This window comes from Arachis hypogaea, chromosome 13 (assembly GCF_003086295.3).
Source record: "Arachis hypogaea cultivar Tifrunner chromosome 13, arahy.Tifrunner.gnm2.J5K5, whole genome shotgun sequence".
NCBI classification, from domain to species: Eukaryota; Viridiplantae; Streptophyta; class Magnoliopsida; order Fabales; family Fabaceae; genus Arachis; species Arachis hypogaea.
The window spans coordinates 65,246,164-65,261,383 of record NC_092048.1 but is presented as its reverse complement, the minus strand read 5'-3'; the positions used below and the strand labels follow the sequence as shown (position 1 = coordinate 65,261,383).

At 40.4% G+C, this 15,220-nt stretch overlaps 1 non-coding gene across 1 annotated transcript; it reads right to left on the bottom strand.

Moving 5' to 3' along the window:
- Positions 1-9,167: 9,167 nt before the first annotated feature.
- Positions 9,168-9,275, bottom strand: LOC112739299 (small nucleolar RNA R71). Its single transcript, XR_003170231.1, has one exon. It is a non-coding gene; the product is annotated as a small nucleolar RNA R71 (small nucleolar RNA).
- Positions 9,276-15,220: the final 5,945 nt, after the last annotated feature.

The following is a 15,220-nucleotide window of genomic DNA, read 5'->3' as shown; positions in this document are numbered from 1 at the left end:
ACAAGAACATCAATGCATGAGGTCTATACATTTAATCAACACATGAGTATGTATCCACTTCCCAATTTTTCAACAAAAACAACATGCTCTTATCTCAACCAATGCTTCCCCCTCCCCCCCCCCCCCGCGTTTTCCCACACTTGAATGGCACACATGCACTAGCCTAAGCTATTCAAGGATTCAAATAGGGATATTCATGGTTTTTCGTCTTTGGCTTGTGATGTGCTAAAATTAAGAATAATCGGGTTAAGCGTAGGCTCAAAATTGGTTGCAAAGGTTGTTATAAGGTAAGGTCATTTGGGTAAGTAGCTAAGTGAATTGATGGCCTCAATCATGCACATGCATTTATACATATAACAATGGACATATAGAGTCAAACAAATTAAGGATCACAATCATAGAGAGAGAACAATGCACACAAGAAGGAAAGTAAGTGGTTATAAGATGTAACCACGCAATTAGGCTCAAACTCACTTGCTCGTGTTCTTGGCTCAAAATCCATGTTCCAAATTACATTCTTCGAGCAAGCTTAGCATAAAAAATTCTTCAAAATTTGTAGGGTTGCCGTAAAATTCTAGTTCTAGGAGAGATCTAGTTCTAGAAGAGAAGTCATTACTCTAACCAAGTGGATTTATTAAGAGATAACTAATATGCAAAGGGGTTAAAAAGGTGAAAAACCTAATTATGCAATCTATCCTAATTAGCAAAAGAGATTCAAAATTTATTCGGGTGTTACCTATGAAGACCGGTCGGCCGACTGACCTCCTCACACTTAGAAGTTGGCATGGTCCTCCGTGCCTTGAGGGAGACGTAGTGGTTGATCGGCTTCCGAGTGTCCATCCTCTTCTTCATTATCGTTTTCTTTATTATCGGTGCCGGTGGACGTGGAAATTTCCGGTTCTTCCATAGGTGGTGATAGGCAACTTAGAAGCTTCTTGACAAAAGTGTATCGGCATTGGTTTCGCTACTCATAACAATCGAGCTTCTTGTGGAGGTCCTCTATGCGTTGCATGGATGACTTTGGTGGTGCGATTGAGGTGGTGGGAATGCTCATGGGGACGGCTAAGTTCGGCTCCTTGGTGTCCGCCAGAGGGTAAAGATATCTCCCATTCGGAACAACATCGCCGTCTATCGGGATCATGGCCCTCCGATCCTTATTCTCTCGGGGAACACCGGTTGCGGCAACTAAGTCGGTCACTAGATCGGGAAATGGTAAGTTTCCCTTAGCGTGGATGCGGCCCATACCTTGGCGAATGAGACGGAGAATATGAACCGGTCTCTCTGTGAGGACACATCAAACCAATACTCGGCAGTGATAGATGAGCCATGGGTGCTTGGAAGCATATAATGGGCTAGAATTTGGACCCATGCCTGAGCCTCTCTAGTGAGAAAGCATGCGCTGATGCCCTTGGGCCGAGGCCTTATCCTTCCTTGAATCCAGAATGATTCGGGTATGGCAATGACCCTAAGGACGGTATCCTAATCAAACGCGTATTCGCACCATGCCGACAAAATCTCTTGATATGCATCAATCCCTTCCGCTAACGGTCCGATCCTAAGCACACTTTGAATGGCCTCCTCTGTGACGGAAACTTGTCTTCGGCACACAAATACCGATGCAAGAGAGGAGGAGTGGTAGTTAGTGTAAAATTCTTCCACCCAGGACAAGTTTGCTTCCCGTGGCTTCCTCAATAGGAACTCCCATTGCCGCCGCTCGATGCGGGCATGATGAATGGAATGACATGAGCCGGAGGGGCTAGAAGAGGCTCCGCATGATAGTTCCTTGGTTTGATCAAGGGGTAGACAAGTTCGCAATAGCAGTTTGGGAACTTGGTCGGATCCCTTGCCAGATTGTCCTTTTCCAAAACATCAATGTTAGCAACGCTCCGTGCCTTATTGAGGAGGGGCTTGGCTCTAGGTGCTTGTTGTGCTTTGCTAGTGGACTGTGAGGGTGCCTTTTTGGGTGCCTTTCTGTTGTCTTTCTTGATAACCATCCTAGAAAAGAGGGAAAGGTGGCAAAATTAAACTTAAAGAAGCACCAAGAAATAATAATCATGCAAGTGATAAAGCAAAAAAGAATAAGTGGCTTAGACACATGACAGCTGCAACACGTGACTAAGGCAACAATGAAAATCGTGGCGAATAACTAGCATGTGATGTATGAGTGGTATATGCATGCAAACAAGAAGCATGAGAAGCACACACTCTTAACATCAATAACAAGGAGTGAAAATTAGGGGATGAGCATGTAGAAATGAAGCAAGAAATGTAGTAAGCTCAATGCACCTATGAACAAGCAAGTAAATAAGAAAGAGCACTAAAGTAGAGGACACTAAGTCAAATGTAACTCCAAAAAGTCATGTAGGTCTTCCATCAAACACTTGGTGTGCATCCCTTTTCATGACAAAAATTGAGGGAAGGGTGACAATGTAACATCCCATAAAGCATCATTAATCATCAAAGCATGCCACACATTGCAAGAGAAAGTAATTAAAAGAATCCAACTCATCAATGCAAGAGTAATCCCCACTTTTAACAACCATAAGTAAAAATAAAAAGAAGGAAAATATAATAAACAAAGTAAACATGAATGAAAACTAATTAAGAGGAAGAGTAAGGGAATGTAGCTAATGAAAAGACGAAGGAAGAGAAAACTAAAAAAAAAAAAGAATAGAAATGAGAAGTACCTTGAGAGGAAGAAGAGAAATGGGGTATGTAAGTGAGAAAAAAGGTAGTGAAGAGTATGAGAGAGGAGAGGAGAAAGAGAGGTGGTAGAAATGGTAGAAGGGAAGAAGAAGGGTGATGGTAAGAAGGTAAGAAGAGATTAAAAGAAAAGGGCACGCTCTAATGTCATTGGTTCGCGAAACCGGCGCGCGCACGCCATGCACGCGGGTGCACGCATAGGCAAAAATCAATAGGGGCGCGGACGCGCACAGTGCGCGTACGCATGAAGTGGTGATGGGCAGGCGTGCGCACGAGCGCCAGGTGCGCTTGCGCATGCATCGGAGTTGTGCCTTCATCACAAGTTGGGTACAACTTTGGCTCAACTCTCGGGAAAAAGTACCAGAAGATGACTTTGTACAATCGATGCGGACGCGCACGGCGCTCTGGCGCGTCGATATGCATTTTGCTTGAGGTGCACGTGCGCGGCCTGTGCACGAACGCGCGAGTCGAGTTAGGCCATTGGCATGGTATTAGCCCAACTTGGGCACAACTCTCGAGAAAATGACTTTGGATTGCAATTCACATCATTAGCGCGGACGCGGCTAGTGCGCGTACACGTGCTTTTGCGCAAATGGCCATGGGCGCGGACGCGCCAGGTGCGCGCACGCACGACTGTGGTCATGCCCAGGGCTCAGAATTGGCCCAGAATTTGCACAACTCTCTGGAAAATGACCCAGGAGCTGCGAAGGCGTAAAGGCGCGTACGCGCATAGTGCGTGCATGTACGCCCCTTTTTTTTTTTTGCAAGAATCATGAAGAATGCCTAATTATCATGAATTTAGTGTCCGAACAAGCCAAAGGGGTCAAAAACACCCAAAACTCAATGCAAAACCCAAAGAAGGGGTGTTCTTCCACTATAAAATCAATTCATTTATTGAAAACTCAATGCAAATCTTCATGAACAAGTTATCTAAGGTAGTCACAATCAACTCTAATCAAGCAAAGCTATAACTAAGCAATCGCAAAACAATGAAGAGTTCAAGAACTATATACAAAAGGGTAAAAAGGATAGATCTCACCATGGTGGGGTCTCTCCCACCTAGCACTTTTGTTTAATGTCCTTAAGTTAGACTTTCACTAGCTCATTGCTCTTTGCCAAGAGGTGCATCTTCCAAAAAGAATACCTCAATCTCCTTGTTGCTCTTCATTTGCTCACCATGATACAACTTGAGACGGTGCCCATTGACCTTGAAGATGTCCGAAGTTGAGGGATGGCGCAAATGGTAAACTCCATAGGGTTCCACTTCCACTACTTGATATGGGCCTTCCTATTTTAACCTTAGTTTTTCGGGCAACAATCTCTTATTGCAAAAATGGGAACCTTGGTCGCTCACGATTGCTCGTGGTGACCCAAATCTACAAATGATATTGTTTCTCACAAAAGAAAGGACGACATTAGCATCATCTGTCCGGGTGGGTATCGCTTCCACCCATTTGGACACATAATCAACGGCAAGTAGAATGTAGAGAAAATCATTAGAATTTGGGAACGGCCCCATTAAGTCGATTCCCCACACATCAAAAATCTCAAAAAATAGCATGGTTTGTTGGGGGATTTCATCCTTCTTGGAGATATTACCAAATCTAATGCATTGAGAACAAGATTTATAAAAATAAGAAGAGTCCTTGAAAATAGTTGGCCACCAAAATCCACAATTTAGGATTTTCCTTGCCGTTTGTTGAGGTCCAAAATGGCCTCCTCCTTCGGAGGAGTGGCAAGCTTCCAAGATTGAGTAGAATTCGGTTTGTGGAATAAACCTCCGAATTACTTGATCCGCTCCACATCTCCAAAGGTATGGGTCATCCCACACATAGTATTTAGATTCACTTTTTAGCTTATCCTTTTGATGTTTGGAGATTAGGAGGGAAGGAGCGAGATACTAAGTAATTGGCGATTGGTGCATACCAAGGGATGGTTTCCGAGATTGCATGCAAGCCCTCAAAGGGAAAAGAATCATTAATAGGAGTGGTATCGCCTTTTGTGTGTTCAAGGCGACTTAAGTGGTCCGCCACTAGGTTTTGTGTCCCACTCCTATCCTTAATTTCCAAGTCAAACTCTTGCAACAATAAAACCCATCTAATCAATCTCGGTTTGGATTCCTTCTTAGCCAACAAATACTTTAACGCCGCATGATCCGAGTACATGATGAGCGGATAATTTATACGCTTTTTGACATTGTTTTTAGTATGTTTTTAGTAGGATCTAGTTACTTTTAGGGATGTTTTCATTAGTTTTTATGTTAAATTCACATTTCTGGACTTTACTATGAGCTTGTGTGTTTTTCTGTGATTTCAAGTATTTTCTGGCTGAAATTGAGGGACTTGAACTGAAATCAGATTCAGAGGTTGAAAAAGGACTGCTGATGTTGTTGGATTCTGACCTCCCTGCACTCAAAGTAGATTTTCTGGAGCTACAGAACTCGAAATGGCGCGCTTCCAATTGCGTTGGAAAGTAGACATCCAGGGCTTTCCAGCAATATATAATAGTCCATACTTTGGCCAAAAATTGATGATGTAAACTGGCGTTCAACGCCAGCCTTCTGCCCAAATCTGGCGTCCAGCGACAGAAAAGGATCCAAAACCAGAGTTGAACGCCCAAACTGGCACAGAAACTGGCGTTCAACTCCACAAATGGCCTCTGCACGTGGAACACTTAAGCTCAGCCCAAACACACACCAAGTGGGCCCCGGAAGTGGATTTATGCATCAATTACTTACTCATGTAAACCCTAGTGACTAGTTTATTATAAATAGGACCTCTTACTATTGTATTAGGCATCTTTGAATTACCTTATGATCCTTTGATCACGTTTTAGGGGGCTGGCCATCTCGGCCATGCCTGGACCTTTCACTTATGTATTTTCAACGGTATAGTTTCTACACTCCATAGATTAAGGTGTGGAGCTCTGCTGTTCCTCAAAGATTAATGCAAAGTACTACTGTTTTCTATTCAATTCTTCTTATTTCGCTTCTAAGATATCCATTCGCACCCAAGAACGTGATGAAGGTGATGATTATGTGTGACGCTCATCATCCTTCTCCCTTATGAACGCGTGCCTGACGAACACTTCTGTTCTACATGAATTAAGCTAGAATGAGTATCTCTTAGATCTCCTAACCAGAATCTTCGTGGCGTAAGCTAGAATGATGGCGGCATTCAAGAGAATCCGGAAGGTCTAAACCTTGTCTGTGGTATTCTGAGTAGGATTCAATGATTGAATGACTGTGACGAGCTTCAAACTCGCGATTGTTGGGCGTTAGTGACAGACGCAAAAGGAGGGTGAATCCTATTCCAGCATGATCGAGAACCGACAGATGAATAGCCGTGCCGTGACAGGGTGCGTGAGCATATGATTCACTGAGAGGAGGGGATGTAGCCACTGACAACGGTGATGCCCTTGCATACAGCCAGCCATGGAAAGGAGTAAGACAGATTGGATGAAGATAGCAGGAAAGCAGAGGTTCAGAGGAACGAAAAGCATCCCCATTCACTTATCTGAAATTCCTACCAATGATTTACATAAGTATTTCTATCCCCACTCTATGTTTTATTTACATAATATATTGTAACCCATATGAGTCAACTTAACTGAGATTTACAAGGTGACCATAGCTTGCTTCATACCAACAATCTCCGTGGGATTCGACCCTTACTCACGTAAGGTATTACTTGGACGACCCAGTGCACTTGCTGGTTAGTTGTATCGAAGTTGTGACAGACTATAAAACTAGATCAGAGTATCTGGCCTAAGAAGCCATTACCAGAGATCACAATTTCGTGCACCAAGTTTTTGGCGCCGTTGCCGGGGATTGTTTTGAGTTTTCGGCAAGCTTTTGGTCCGGTAACATCAGTGCCAGATTCCCTTTTGATCCGGCAACAGCACCAAGTTTTTGGCGCCGTTGCCGAGGATTGTTCGAGTTTGGACAACTGACGGTTCATCTTGTTGCTCAGATTAGGTAATTTTCTTTTTATTTTATTTTCAAAATTTTTTTAAAAAAAAATTTCTAAAATTTTCTCATCTGTTTTTGAAAAAAATAAAAATGTTTTCAAAAATAAATTATTCTATGGCTTCAAAATTTTTAGGAATGAATTCTAGTGTTTCATGAAATATGTTGAATCATATCTGGCTGTAAAGCCATACCCAAACTACTTTGGGATTGGTATTCAACTAATCACTCCAGCCCATGTAATTATATGTTGCAGCCTAGCTGGCTGTAAAGCCATGTCTAAATTCATTTGGACTGAGGCATCAATTTGTTATCAAGAGCAAGCTAGTTGGAGTTAATCCACCTGCTACTGTTTCTGATCACCTGCTGAAGCTTGGCTGGCCATTGGCCATGTCTAGTGTTTTGGACTGGAGCTTTCTTTGAAAGCTTGGCTGGCTAGTGAGCCATGTCTAATTCCTGGACTGAAGCTTTAGACTAACATGGCAAGATTCCTGGAATTCATATTAAAAATTTTGGAATCCTTATTTTTTCTTTTTCATATTATATTCAAAAAAAAAAAATCCAAAAAAAATTAGAAAATCATAAAAATAAAAAATATTTTCTGTTTCTTGTTTGAGTCTTGAGTCACATTATAAGTTTGGTGTCACTTGCATATGCATCTTGCATTTTTCGAAAATATCATGCATTCATAGTGTTCTTTATGATCTTCAAGTTGTTCTTGGTAAGTCTTCTTGTTTGATCTTGATGAATTTTTGTTTTGTGTCTTTTCATGTTTATCATATGCATTCTTGAATTCTTAATGCGTAAGCATTAAAGAATTCTAAGTTTGGTGTCTTGCATGTTTTCTTTGCATTAAAAATTTTTCAAAAATATGTTCTTGATGTTCATCATGTTCTTCATAGTGTTCTTGGTGTTCATCTTGACATTCATAGCATTCTTGCATGCATCACATGTTTTGATCTAAAAATTTCATGCATTGCATCATTTTAGTGTTTTTCTCTTGCATCATAAAAATTCAAAAATCAAAAAAATATCTTTCCCTTTTTCTCTCATCAAATTCGAAAATTTGAGTTGACTTTTTCAAAAATTTTTAAAAATCAAATTATTTCTCATGAGTCAAATCAAATTTTCAATTTGAAAATCTTATCTTTTTCAAAATCTTTTTCAAAAATCAAATCTTTTTCAAAATTCTTAGTTATTTTCGAAAATTCCAAAAATATTTTTCAAAAATCTTTTTCTTATTTTTGTATTAAAATTTCGAAAATAACATAATCAATTAATGTTTTGATTCAAAAATTTGAAGTTTGTTACTTGCTTGTTAAGAAAGATTCAAACTTTAAGTTCTAGAATCATATCTTGTGATTTCTTATGAATCAAGTCATTAATTGAGATTTTAAAAATCAAATCTTTTTCAAAAACTAATTTTTATCATATCTTTTCAAAAATATCTTCTTATCTTATCTTTTTCAAAAATATCTTTTCTAACTTCCTAACTTCTTATCTTTTCAAAATTGGTTTTCAAAATTTGTTTCAACTAACTAACTAACTTTTTGTTTGTTTCTTAACTTTTTCAAAACTACCTAATTAACTCTCTCTCTTTCATTTTCGAAAATATCTCTCCCCTTTTTCAAAAATTTCTTTTTTTTAATTTATTAATTATTTTGAATTTTGAAAACTTAATTTTCGAAAATTACTAACATTTTTCAAAAAAACCATTTTCGAAAATCACTAACTCTTTTTCAAAAATATTTTCGAAAATTCTCCCTCTCCCATCTCATTCTATTTATTCATTCATATCCTAACATCTCATCTCACATCTCAAAGCCTCCTCACAGTTGTGTTTCTTCCATTATATTACATTCTTTGTCTCCCCATCTTCTTCCACTCACACAGGAATCCCTATACTGTGGTATAAAGGATCTCCATTATTATTATTATTTTTCTGTGCCTTCTTCTTTGTCATATGAGCAGGAGCAAGGATAAGAACATTCTTGTGGAAGCAGATCCAGAACCTGAAAGGACTCTGAAGAGAAAATTAAGAGAAGCTAAAATACAACAATCCAGAGATAACCTTTCAGAAATTTTTGAACAGAAAAAGGAGATGGCAGCCGAAAATAATAATAATGTAAGGAAGATGCTTGGTGACGTTACTGCACCTAATTCCAATTTACATGGAAGAAGCATCTCCATTCCTGCCATTGGAGCAAACAACTTTGAGCTGAAACCTCAATTAGTTTCTCTGATGCAGCAAAACTGCAAGTTTCATGGACTTCCATCTGAAGATCCTTTTCAGTTCTTGACTGAATTCTTGCAGATATGTGATACTGTTAAGACTAATGGAGTAGATCCTGAAGTCTACAGGCTCATGCTTTTCCCTTTTGCTGTAAGAGACAGAGCTAGATTATGGTTGGATTCTCAACCTAAAGACAGCCTGAACTCTTGGGATAAGCTGGTCACGGCTTTCTTAGCCAAGTACTTTCCTCCTCAAAAGCTGAGCAAGCTTAGAGCTGATGTTCAAACCTTCAGGCAGAAAGAAGGTGAATCCCTCTATGAAGCTTGGGAAAGATACAAACAGTTGACCAAAAAGTGTCCTTCTGACATGCTTTCAGAATGGACCATCCTGGATATATTCTATGATGGTCTGTCTGAGTTATCTAAGATGTCATTAGATACCTCTGCAGGTGGATCCATTCACCTAAAGAAAACACCTGCAGAAGCTCAAGAACTCATTGACATGGTTGCTAATAACCAGTTCATGTACACTTCTGAAAGGAATCCTGTGAGTAATGGGACGCCTATGAAGAAGGGAGTTCTTGAGGTTGATACTCTGAATGCCATATTGGCTCAGAATAAAATATTGACTCAGCAAGTCAATATGATTTCTCAGAGTCTGCATGGAATGCAAGCTGCATCCAACAGTACTCAAGAGGCATCTTCTGAAGAAGATGCCTATGATCCTGAGAACCCTGCAATAGCAGAGGTGAACTACTTAGGTGAACCTTATGGAAACACCTATAACTCAACATGGAGAAATCATCCAAATTTCTCATGGAAGGATCAAAAGCCTCAACAAGGCTTTAATAATGGTGGAAGAAATAGGTTTAGCAATAGCAAGCCTTTTCCATCATCAACTCAGCAACAGACAGAGAACTCTAAATAAAATGCTTCTAATTTAGCAAATCTAGTCTCTGATCTATCTAAGGCCACTGTAAGTTTCATGAATGAAACAAGATCTTCCATTAGAAATCTGGAAACACAAGGGGGCCAGCTGAGTAAAAGGATCACTGAAATCCCTCCTAGTACTCTCCCAAGCAATACAGAAGAGAACCCAAAAGGAGAGTGCAAGGCCATTGACATAAGCGCCATGGCCGAACCTGTGAGGAGAGGGGAGGACGTGAATCCCAAGGAGGAAGACCTCCTGGGACGTCCAGTGATCAATAAGGAGCTTCCCTCTGAGGAACCAAGGGACTCTGAGGCTCATCTAGAGACCATAGAGATTCCATTGAACCTCCTTATACCCTTCATGAGCTCTGATGAGTATTCCTCTTCTGAAGAGAATGAGGATGTTACTGAAGAGCAAACTGCCAAGTTTCTTGGTGCAATCATGAAGCTCAATGCCAAATTATTTGGCATTGATACTTGGGAAGTTGAACCTCCCTTGTTCATCAATGAACTAAGTGATATGGATCAACTGACATTGCCTCAGAAGAGACAGGATCCTGGAAAGTTCATATTACCTTGTACCATAGGCACCATGATCTTTAAAGCTATGTGTGACCTTGGTTCAGGTATAAACCTCATGCCCCTCTCTGTAATAGAGAAATTGGGAATCTATGGGGTGCAAGCTGCTAAAATCTCACTAGAGATGGCAGACAGCTCAAGAAGACAGGCTTATGGACAAGTAGAAGATGTATTAGTAAAGGTTGAGGGCCTTTACATACCTACTGATTTCATAGTCCTGGACACTGGAAAGGAAGATGATGAATCCATCATCCTAGGAAGACCTTTCCTGGCCACAGCAAGAGCTGTGATTGATGTTGACAGAGGTGAAATAGTCCTTCAATGGAATGAGAACTCCCTTGTATTCAAAACTCAAGGATCTCCCTCTGCAACCATGGAGAGGAAGCATGAAAAGCTTCTCTCAAAGCAGAGTCAACCAGAACCCCCACAGTCAAACTCTAAGTTTGGTGTTGGGAGGCCACAACCAAACTCTAAGTTTGGTGTTGAACTCCCATATCCAAACTCTAAGTTTGGTGTTGGAGAGTCTCAACAAAGCTCTGCACATCTGTGAGGCTCCATGAGAGCCCACTGTCAAGCTATTGACATTAAAGAAGCGCTTGTTGGGAGGCAACCCAATGTTTATCTAATTCTTATTTTTATTGTTTTTCATGTGTTCTTAGGTTCATGATCATGTGGAGTCACAAAATAAATATAAAAATCGAAAATGGAATCAAAAACAGCAGAAGAAAAATCACACCCTGGAGGAGCATCTGTCTGGCGTTCAAACGCCAGAACAGAGCATAGTTCTGGCGCTGAACGCCCAGAACAAGCATGGTTCTGGCGTTCAATGCCAGAAATGGCAGCAAAGGGGCGTTGAACGCCTAAAAAGGGCACCAACCTGGCGCTGAACGCCCAGAGTTGTGTGCAAGGGCATTTTACATGCCTAAATTGGTGCAGGGATGTAAATGCCTTGACACCTCAGGATCTGTGGACCCCACAGGATCATCTCAGGATCTGTGGACCCCACAGGATCCCCACCTACCTCATCATCTCTCTTTCCATTCATGATCATCTTTGTTTTCCATTTACCACTCACATCCATACACCCACTACCTTCAAAAATTCAACATCTCTCTCCCACCCAATCCCACCCATATGGCCGAATACACACTCCCATCCATCTCCTCCATATCTTCTTCTTATTCTTCTATTCTTTCTTCTTTTGCTCGAGGGCGAGCAACATTCTAAGTTTGGTGTGGTAAAAGCATAGCTTTTTTGTTTTTTTTCCATAACCATTGATGGCACCTAAGGCCAGAGAAACCTCTAGAAAGAGGAAAGGGAAGACAAAAGCTTCCATCAAGGGTCTATAGCTCAGTGGTAGAACATTTGACTGCAAATCAAGAGATCCCTGAGATACCTCAGGGGATACATTTTCTTCCACACAATTATTGGAAGCAACTAAGGGTGGAACATCAAGAGCACTCCATCATCCTTCATGAAATCAGAGAAGATCTAAAAGCAATGAAGGAGGAGCAGCCAAGGCAAGGAAGAGACATAGAAGAGCTCAAAGACATCACTAAGGTGGACTCATTCCTTGTTCTTACTTTCTCTGTTTTTCGTTTTCTATGTTATGTACTTATCTGTGTTTGTGTCTTCATTACATGATCATTAGTAGTTAGTAACTTTGTCTTAAAGTTATGAATGTCCTATGAATCCATCACCTCTCTTAAATAAAAACTGTTTTAATTCAAAAGAACAAGAAGTACATGAGTTTCGAATTTATCCTTGAACTTAACTTAATTATATTGATGTGGTGACAATGCTTCCTGTTTTCTGAATGTATGCTTGAACAGTGCATATATCTTTTGAAGTTGTTGTTTAAGAATGTTAAATATGTTGGCTCTTGAAAGAATGATGACTAGGAGACATGTTATTTGATAATCTGAAAAATCATAAAAATGATTCTTGAAGCAAGAAAAAGCAGCAGAAAAAAAAAATAGAAAAAAAAAATTTAGGCGAAAAAAATAGAAAGAAAAAGAAAAAGCAAGCAGAAAAAGCCAATAACCCTTAAAACCAAAAGGCAAGGGCAAATAAAAAGGATCCCAAGGCTTTGAGCATCAGTGGATAGGAGGGTCTAAAGGAATAAAATCCTGGTCTAAGCGGCTAAACCAAGCTGTCCCTAACCATGTGCTTGTGGCGTGTAGGTGTCAAGTGAAAACTTGAGACTGAGCGGTTAAAGTCAAGGTCCAAAGCAAAAAAAAAAAAAGGAGTGTGCTTAAGAACCCTGGACACCTCTAATTGGGGACTTTAGCAAAGCTGAGTCACAATCTGAAAAGGTTCACCCAATTATGCGTCTGTGGCATTTATGTATCCGATGGTAATACTGGAAAACAAAATGCTTAGGGCCACGGCCAAGACTCATAAAGAAGCTGTGTTCAAGAATCATCATACTGAACTAAGAAAGTCAATAACACTATTCGAAATCTGAAGTTCCTATAGATGCCAATCATTCTGAACCTCAATGGATAAAGTGAGATGCCAAAACTATTCAAGAGGCAAAAAGCTATAAGTCCCGCTCATATGATTGAAGCTCTGTTTCATTGATAGTTTGGAATTTGAAGTATATTCTCTTCTTTTTATCCTATTTGATTTTCAGTTGCTTGGGGACAAGCAACAATTTAAGTTTGGTGTTGTGATGAGCGGATAATTTATACGCTTTTTGACATTGTTTTTAGTATGTTTTTAGTAGGATCTAGTTACTTTTAGGGATGTTTTCATTAGTTTTTATGTTAAATTCACATTTCTGGACTTTACTATGAGCTTGTGTGTTTTTTTGTGATTTCAGGTATTTTCTGGCTGAAATTGAGGGACTTGAGCTGAAATCAGATTCAGAGGTTGAAAAAGGACTACTGATGCTGTTGGATTCTGACCTCCCTGCACTCAAAGTGGATTTTCTGGAGCTACAGAACTCGAAATGGCGCGCTTCCAATTGCGTTGGAAAGTAGACATCCAGGGCTTTCCAGCAATATATAATTGTCCATACTTTGGCCAAAAATTGACGACGTAAACGGGCGTTCAACGCCAGCCTTCTGCCCAAATCTGGCGTCCAGCGCCAGAAAAGGATCCAAAACCAGAGTTGAACGCCCAAACTGGCACAGAAACTGGCGTTCAACTCCACAAATGGCCTCTGCACGTGGAACACTTAAGCTCAGCCCAAACACACACCAAGTGGGCCCCGGAAGTGGATTTATGCATCAATTACTTACTCATGTAAACCCTAGTGACTAGTTTATTATAAATAGGACCTCTTACTATTATATTAGGCATCTTTGGATTACCTTATGATCCTTTGATCACGTTTTAGGGGGCTGGCCATCTCGGCCATGCCTGGACCTTTCACTTATGTATTTTCAACGGTAGAGTTTCTACACTCCATAGATTAAGGTGTGGAGCTCTGCTGTTCCTCAAAGATTAATGCAAAGTACTACTGTTTTCTATTCAATTCTTCTTATTTCGCTTCTAAGATATCCATTCGCACCTAAGAACGTGATGAAGGTGATGATTATGTGTGACGCTCATCATCCTTCTCCCTTATGAACGCGTGCCTGACGAACACTTCTGTTCTACATGAATTAAGCTAGAATGAGTATCTCTTAGATCTCCTAACCAGAATCTTCGTGGCGTAAGCTAGAATGATGGCGGCATTCAAGAGAATCCGGAAGGTCTAAACCTTGTCTGTGGTATTCTGAGTAGGATTCAATGATTGAATGACTGTGACGAGCTTCAAACTCGCGATTGTTGGGCGTTAGTGACAGACGCAAAAGGAGGGTGAATCCTATTCCAGCATGATCGAGAACCGACAGATGAATAGCCGTGCCGTGACAGGGTGCGTGAGCATATGATTCACTGAGAGGAGGGGATGTAGCCACTGACAACGGTGATGCCCTTGCATACAGCCAGCCATGGAAAGGAGTAAGACAGATTGGATGAAGATAGCAGGAAAGCAGAGGTTCAGAGGAACGAAAAGCATCCCCATTCACTTATCTGAAATTCCTACCAATGATTTACATAAGTATTTCTATCCCCACTCTATGTTTTATTTACATAATATATTGTAACCCATATGAGTCAACTTAACTGAGATTTACAAGGTGACCATAGCTTGCTTCATACCAATAATCTCCGTGGGATTCGACCCTTACTCACGTAAGGTATTACTTGGACGACCCAGTGCACTTGCTGGTTAGTTGTATCGAAGTTGTGACAGACTGTAAAACTAGATCAGAGTATCTGGCCTAAGAAGCCATTACCAGAGATCACAATTTCGTGCACCAGTACACCACCACCTTTGAACCAAGTAGATATGCTCGGAACTTGTCCAAGGCAAAAACTATGGCTAAAAGTTCTTTTTCGGTGGTGGTGTACTTGGATTGGGCTACATCTAGTATTTTTGATGCATAGGCTATGACATATGGATTCTTACCCTGGGTTATTCTCCCTAGGAATTGGCTTATAATGAACATCATTGATTAGGAAGTCTTTTGTGGTTTTGAGAGTTGGTGCTAGAATTCAAGCTATCACAGGTAAACAACAATTAATTGAGATAAAGGCCTTGGCTAGGGGTAAGCATTGGAAGTTCCATCATTATAGTTTCCTTCAATTGTGATAAGTGTTGATTATTGCTTCACTTAGTTAACCGCCCTAATGGAGGAAAGTCAAGTGAGAGCAACTAACTTGAGTCACAAGTCCTAGTCTCACCTAGGGAATTTTGCTTTAGTGCACTCCAAGTCAATTAGTAATTCTCAATTCCTAGTCAACAATTGATATCCA